Consider the following 8,579-nt stretch of genomic DNA (forward strand, 5'->3'; position numbering starts at 1 on the left):
TGGCAAGCCAGACTAAATGTGAATATTTAGTCTGGCCTCGCTCGTAGACATTTCCGAAGGGTGTGGGAGGAACAACCCGCTGTCTTTCAGCTCTGACCAATCAGCGCAACAGTGACTGTGACGTAGTCAGAGCGACAGAAAGCAGTGGGGGAGGCCTTGAAATAAATAATTTTTCAAAATGCGTATTAATTAATAAACAGGTTCTAGATATTAAGAAGTTTGGAGATAATGACCACAAGTTTGGAGTCTGTACCACATACACTCATTTTTTTTCAAGTGTTTTTCAAGGGTTTGCTTAAACTGTTTTTGAGAGTTTTTATTTAGTGGTGTTTGGTGAAATAATTTCCCTTAAATTTAAAATAACGGGAAAATAAGAAACAATCAAAAAGTAATGTTTCAAAGCTGTTTATTAATTCTTCGTACTGCACAAACTAGCCCCATCCTTTTGGCTACGAGCGGAGCCAGCTGGTAGATCAGACTTTTGCCATAGCCGGTCGGCAAAACAGCGAAAACGTCCTTCTTGAAAAGGAATGAGCGGAGAGCCTCTTCCTGCTCATGTTTCAACGAAAACTCCAAGTCTAATTCTTCTAAAACTGATTCCAAAGCAGAGTCAAACGAGCGCTGTTCACTAGCCGTAGCCATCTTTCCTGTTGTGCTTTGTCCAGCGTCGCGCAGCCTTGTCGTCACTCCTGCAAAAGCCCGCCCAAAGAATCCAAACAAAAACCTTGCGTTGTGATTGGCGGGCACGATTTGATGCCCGGGGTGTTTTGTTTATATGGTGCGAGGCTAGACCCACTCGCTAGGCAAAAATATTTTTGGCCGCTAGGCAGGTGGGTCTAGTTTACTAGGCTAACGAATTTGTGCAGGGCCAACTAATTTCCTGTAAACCGACATAGTGTCTTAGTAAAACTTTCAGCTGCCAGAACAGCATACAGTATATTTCTAGTTGGTCAGTCAGTTAGTTAGTTAGTTAGTTAGTAATGCTAATAATTTTGACAGTTAGCTCTGGTCCACAAATTTAACTGACCAAGTAGCGATATACTGTTTGTATCACTCCACTTGTGTGTGTTCACAACATAAAATAAGAATTCTAGCAATACTTAGTTACACCGAAGCCATTACTACAATTACTATAGGCTGGCATTCAGTCTGTGCGTTACTATGGCAAAACGCAATGGTCTATCCAGTCGTGTGCTTCCTTCTTTGGCAACTATTTTTGTTGACAGAGAAAAAAAAAATATTTGGCCATATTGTGTCTGAAATGTCAGATACTCAATATTACTGTCTTGCCTGTGAAAGCAATATCGCACTGTTGCTGTTGTCATGAATATCTGCGAATCACAGATACGATATTCGAAACCATGCTGACATTCAGGACAACAGCACGCTTTCTCCGGCAATATTGCTTATTTGTGGTTTCACAATATTTTTTAAATTTGAGGCTGGCAGCCCAGTGAGTCACATCACTGCCTCACAGCGCCATGTTTTCCCAGGCTGTCAGGGTTTTCTACAGGTTCTCTACTTTCCTCACACCTTCAAAAAAAATCAAGCCAGTAGATAAAATGGCGACGCTAGATCATCCCAAGGAATGAATGCGTGTTCATCCAGGGTGTGGTCCCACCTCACACCCAGTGTTCCCAGAATAGGATCCAGTTTCCCTACAACTCTGACCAGGATAACGTACTTCCTGAAGACAAATGAACCAATTATTTCAAATTGATTTTTCATCTCATCTCATCTCATTATCTGTAGCCGCTTTATCCTTCTACAGGGTCGCAGGCAAGCTGGAGCCTATCCCAGCTGACTACGGGCGAAAGGCGGGGTACACCCTGGACAAGTCGCCAGGTCATCACAGGGTTGACACATAGACACAGACAACCATTCGCACTCACATTCACACCTACGCTCAATTTAGAGTCACCAGTTAACCTAACCTGCATGTCTTTGGGCTGTGGGGGAAACCGGAGCACCCGGAGGAAACCCACGCGGACACGGGGAGAACATGCAAACTCCGCACAGAAAGGCCCTCGCCGGCCCCGGGGCTCGAACCCAGGACCTTCTTGCTGTGAGGCGACAGCGCTAACCACTACACCACCGTGCCGCCCTCAAATTGATTTTTATTATCCCATATTATTCAGTGTTTATCTTGTGATCATCAGATTTTGTCACATGTAAGAACCATGTAAGAACTATGGACAGCTGGTAATTACCAAAATAAAGTTGACTCAAATGAACCAGTGTGTCATGAAGTGTGTACATTTTACAACCCCCCCCCCCCCAAAAAAAAAACCCAACAACAAGCAAAATAAGAGCAGGTGCTACTTTTTTGTGTCAGTATGTTGTTCTGTACAGATGTATAACTTTAATATTTCTCTTTGGCTTTCCCAAATCTTCAAACTTGTGGCCACCTAGCAGTTGCTGCAAATGCTCAATGCTCAATTGATGTGATTCTGCCGCCATCGTGTGGTCAATAGTAGCATTACAAGCTGAACAACTCCTGATTGATGCAGAGATTTCATGACACAAATTTCAATGATATCCCTTGAAATAGTAATAATAGGAACAATATAACAATCTATAACTGAATTTATATCTTACCTTTCATAAACACATGCACACACAGGAGCAGTGTGAAGGTGTGTTAGCAGGTTAGCTGCCTACCTTTAAGTATGTGCAGTCTCACTCTCAGGTCTGTCTCAGGTCCTTTGTTGCTTGTCATGCTGAAGATGGATTTGGAGTGATGACCTGTCAATAAAATAATAATTATATCGATATCATGTCTTTTGGACAGCATGTAAAATATATAAAATGAAATAAGACGAGGGTTAGAGAGACCCGAGTGTTGAACCGACATAGTTTCTGGGAATTAACACAGATAAAGGGAGCTCTTCAGGCAAGGATGCATCTTATCTCCTGCTCTGTTTATCTTGTTCTTTGCCTATGTGCTGCGAAAAGCTCACCAGTCTATGCTTGACTTTGGAATTGACATACGTCATAAACTGGATGGTAACCTTTATAACCTTCGCCGCCTAAAATCAAAGTCGGCTAAAACATCAAGATTGAGTGATTTTCTATATGCAGATGATGCAGCTCTTGGAACAAGAACACATGCTTCACTGCAAAATGCAGCTACAGCACTCAATGATACGTGTAAGGATTGGGGGCTAACTATCAGCAAGCCCAAAACAGAAGTCATGCACATACAGTGCTCTGATCCACCAGCAATCATTATTGATGACTTCGAGTTAAATAAAGTGCACAAATTCACGTATCTTGGTGGCGATATGACAGATGATGGTGACCTGGAGCCAGAAGAGATTCAGCAGAGCCGCTTTCACATTCAGCTCCCTAAGAACTAGATGCTGAGACAGGAAAGGCCTATCAATCAACACCAAATTGACTGTATACCAAGCAATTGTCCTTCCTACCTTGCTATATGGAAGTGAAACCTGGCCTACACTAGCACAACACCTGCATATGCTGGAAATGTTCCATCAACGCTCTCTACGCCGTCTACTCAACATCAAGTGGTGGCATCATATAACAAATACTGGGGTCCTCGGCAGAGCCAACTGCACCACCATTGAGACAATTATAAGAATCAATTGTCTCCGATGGTTCGGTCATGTTTGCAGAATGGACGATGAACGTATGCCCAAGAAACTGCTGTTTGGGGAACTAGCCCACGGGAAAAGATCAAGGCGCTGTCCTAAGAAAAGATGGAAGGACTGCGCAAAGGAAGACTTGAAGATGTGTGGTTTTGACAACAACTGGCACCAGCTCACAGATGACCGTGATACATGGCGCTCCAAGACAGGACATGGCAAGGTTCTGACTGAAGCTGACCTGGCACGGCGAGCTGAGACGCAACGCCAACAACGTCACAACCAGGTCCCCACTCATCAGATGTGATGTGGACCGCAGTCATATCAATATCATGTCTTTTGGACAGCGTGTAAAATATATAAAATGTAATAAGACAAGGGTTAGAGAGACCCGAGTGTTGAACCGACATAGTTTCTGGGAATCAATACAGATAAAGGCCTACACGAGCCTACATTACTACTGACTGTTTTTTTTAAACTTCTTCATAGATAGATAGATAGACAGGCCAATTTTCCATGAGCTTAGCTTCTTAATTTTAGCTTATTAATATTTAAACTTACCAGCTAAAAGTGCCACAGACATTATTATTGAACCAAACGAACAGCAGAAACAATTATCTTCCTGCATTTCTGTTTTATTTCTATTAATTCCACACAAGTTAATTCTATATTTCTGACTATAACCAACGGTCGCTCTTTTATTTTATTTATTATTACCTCAGAGTTTTAACAGTTTTCAGATTTGAATTTTGAAATTCAAACACAGCTGCTTCTGCTCTCCCCGCTTGACCTCTTCCTCCTCACGTTTACTAAATCTATCAATTTTTATTTCTTAATTTTTTTACCTGTGTTTTTTGTGTGTTATTCGTTTACAGGTGAATTGATTTGCATGCACTGATACAAACGAGGCTTGATGGAATTAAATATGTGTACATTTGCACACTTTATAAAACCATAAAACGTGAAAACACCCAATTCTTCTTCCTCTTCTTATTATTGTAATGCCGTTTATTTGCATAATATCTCTCACAAATCCATCAGACAAATTCCTCTGGAATAAGCTTTCAATGGGAATGAATATGGGAAATGTCATGTCATCATGAATGCAGGGCGGCACGGTGGTGTAGTGGTTAGCGCTGTCGCCTCACAGCAAGAAGGTCCGGGTTCGAGCCCCGTGGCCGGCGAGGGCCTTTCTGTGCGGAGTTTGCATGTTCTCCCCGTGGGTTTCCTCCGGGCGCTCCGGTTTCCCCCACAGTCCAAAGACATGCAGGTTAGGTTAACTGGTGACTCTAAATTGAGCGTAGGTGTGAATGTGAGTGTGAATGGTTGTCTGTGTCTATGTGTCAGCCCTGTGATGACCTGGCGACTTGTCCAGGGTGTACCCCGCCTTTCGCCTGTAGTCAGCTGGGATAGGCTCCAGCTTGCCTGCGACCCTGTAGAACAGGATAAAGCGGCTAGAGATCATGAGATGAGATGAGAATGAGATTATGGGGGGATGCCATGGCCTAATGGTTATAGAAGCAGTTTAGGGACCAAAAGGTTGCTGGTTCAATTCCCTGGACAATCAGGAGTGGCTGAAATGCCCTTGAGCAAGGCCCCAGCTGTTCCTCAGGCTGCTCTGGGTATGTTGTATGTCGCTCTGGATAAGAGCGTCTGCTAAATACCTGTAATGCAATGATGTCAGTCTGACAACACTGTATTTGTCCAAACATTACTTTTCCAACAGAAATGTCAGGATATCAGCGAAGAAAGCAACGCGATATGACATATCAGGCCACTTTTCAGCCGAAAACACATCATGAAGGCTGCTGGGTTTTGCTGCAAAAAATAAGAAGCAAGTGTGACAGTCAAAGTGTCCAGAGGAACTGTGGCTGCTTCTGGAAGATGCTCAGGAAAGTTTACATCTCATTTCCTTATAAATCTGTATAAAGTCTATCTGAGACTACTGATTTTTTTTTAAAGCAAAGAATTGTCACACCAAAGACTGACTTTGTTGAGTTCACGACTGTTTATTGATTTTATAGCATTTTTAAAGTACAACTGCATCATTTTTGAAGGCATCTTTGTTTCACAGCATTTCTTTGCACGTGCCTAGACTTTTGCACAGAACTGATACAAAACCGTTTAAGATTCGACTTTAGAGATGCAACTGATCCAATGAAAAAGCCCTGCTGAACAGATCTTATCCACTGCCATGAAAGGTTCAGTGCATCATCAACGTCAAAGCCATGTTTATCCACCAGACTATTATTCTGAACTCCACCAAGCAGCTGTCTGCAGACATTAGTCACCTGACTCGACATACTTCCGGTAAAAATGTCCAGGGTGTGTCTCAAACCGAAAATTACTTCCTGACTCTGAGGCAGGAAGTAATTTTGGTCTTTATGGTCTCTAGATCAGTGGTTCTCAAACTGTGGTACGCGAGCGCTCTCTGGTGGTACGCGGGGGAAAGTCATATTTTCTCATCTCATCTCATTATCTGTAGCCGCTTTATCCTGTTCTACAGGGTCGCAGGCAAGCTGGAGCCTATCCCAGCTGACTACAGGTGAAAGGCGGGGTACACCCTGGACAAGTCGCCAGGTCATCACAGGGCTGACACATAGACACAGACAACCATTCACACTCACATTCACACCTACGCTCAATTTAGAGTCACCAGTTAACCTAACCTGCATGTCTTTGGACTGTGGGGGAAACCGGAGCACCCGGAGGAAACCCACGCGGACACGGGGAGAACATGCAAACTCCGCACAGAAAGGCCCTCGCCGGCCCCGGGGCTCGAACCCAGGACCTTCTTGCTGTGAGGCGACAGCGCTAACCACTACACCACCGTGCCGCCCAGTCATATTTTCGCATTAACATTTTCAGCTAAAAAAACCCCCCCTGAAACATACAGTGCATAATAAATACAACGTTTCAAAAGAAATGTGTAGCTACGTGTGAGAATGTGAAAAATTATGTCTGGCTTTTACATTTTTGTGGCAATGCAAGTCTTCAGGATTCTTTTTTTTTTTCCTTTTTTTGTGCTGAGATGTTTGATGTTTCACATATCTTCTGCTGAGAAAAAAAGACTTGATGTTTGTGTTATCTGTGGGCCAGATTAGGAGCATAATTTTGTAGAGGTCGAATATGTACTGTATGGCTCTGTGCCATTTTCATTCAGTTGCAATTTGAGTGTGTATGTAGGAGTATGTGAGAATTGTTGGACAGAGTTGTAAATGTCTGATTCGGTGTTAACAGCTATCAATAAATAACCATAATAAGGAATAAACATCTCTCCTGTGTGGCTGAAGCTAATAGGGAAGGCCTATGCTGCTATACTATAATGTTGGTCATCATGGTGGTACTCAGAGAGCTCAATATTTTCTCAGGTGGTACAGAGTATAAAAAGTTTGAGAACCACTGCTCTAGATCATTGTTTATTTTGAAATAATCTGACAGTAGTTGGGAAAGAGATTGGGGTGGTGGTGTAAAAGTACAAAGTTTAACTTTCTTTTCTGACATTCAGACTTGGAGAATATCAGCAAATCATTCTCTGAACATTATTCCTCTCTGTCTTGAAACATTCAACTGTTACAAACCACTGACACTGGAGACTCCTTCCATCAGTGTTAATTAAAAGTCCTGACAGAAATCTTAGCATCGCACCTTTCAGACTTTCAACATATTTTTATATGTTATAAATTCCTCCAAGTGTGTTCCTGTTACGCCAGTCTCAAACTTTGCATAAACAGCAGTTCAAGACGGTTGACATCACATGCCTCGGAGGAAGCCCCATGATGACCTTCACCCTCCATGGTTGGTCGCTGTCATGTGATTGGGGAGACCTGTGTCGTGGGTAGGAATTGGCCACATCTAAATGAAGGAGGAAGTTGTGTGTGTGATGGGGGGACGTCAGGATATGGTGTGATGTGACATCATAGGCAAAAAGTCAACACTCAGTGAAGTATCAGTAACTCCATCGCACCAACCTGTGATTGTTGATTATTTTCCGACAGAAACACGTATGCAATGTAAAGGTTATGTGTGCAGTATGATCTATTTCCTCATCGTCATTGTTACCACAGAGAACATATTTAAAAGTGTTAGGGCATAGAGTGGGATTTGTATGGAAGCCCATTTCTGCCACCATAATAATGAGAATGTTTCTCATAATAATGATTTAATATCTTACGATAATGAATGAGTATCTCATAAAAATGAGATCAGTCAGAATGTTAAGAAGAGGATCTCATTATCATGGAATATTAAGTCTGTATTATGGCAATGTCATACTTGTTTTTCCACATTTAAGGTCTTACTAAACTGGAAATCGTTCTTACGCATGCCTATCAAGTCTTCACAACCTTAGACGGACAGCAACTTTCTGATGATGTTAGCTGATCCTCGAAGAGCACTCTTTTGTAAGGTGGTGATGTCTGGTGTTATTTCTGTCTTTTCCAGGTCGTAATCTAGTTTCTTTTGGGCGGCATGGTGGTGTAGTGGTTAACACTGTCACTTCACAGCAAGAAGGTTCCGGGTTTGAACCTCATGGACGACGGGGTCCTTTCTGTGTGGAGTTTGCATGTCTCTGCATGGGTTTCCTCTGGGTGCTCCGGTTTCCCCCACAGTCCAAAGATATGCAGGTTAGGTAAAAAAAACCCAACAAGCCAGTGCATACTTAGTGCCGGTCTCAAGCATGGATAGTTTGGGGAGGGTTGTGTCAGGAAGAGCATCTGGTGTAAAAACTTATGTGGAACAGACTCACTGTGGATGTGTGGATCTCCCTACCAGCAGCAGCCAGAAGAAGAAGAAGAATCTAGCTTCTTTGGCATGGACCTGAAGGCTCCAAATTATAGTTGTCTCTTTATTCCACAGTCTTCCAATCTCTTGTCTCAGCTGGGAGTAATTGTCGATCTTCTTGACTTCTTTCTGTTTAATGTTATTATCTCATCTCATCTCATCTAGCCGCTTTATCCTGTTCTACAGGGTCAC

Source organism: Neoarius graeffei, chromosome 26 (genome assembly GCF_027579695.1).
Source record: "Neoarius graeffei isolate fNeoGra1 chromosome 26, fNeoGra1.pri, whole genome shotgun sequence".
Lineage (NCBI taxonomy): Eukaryota > Metazoa > Chordata > Actinopteri > Siluriformes > Ariidae > Neoarius > Neoarius graeffei.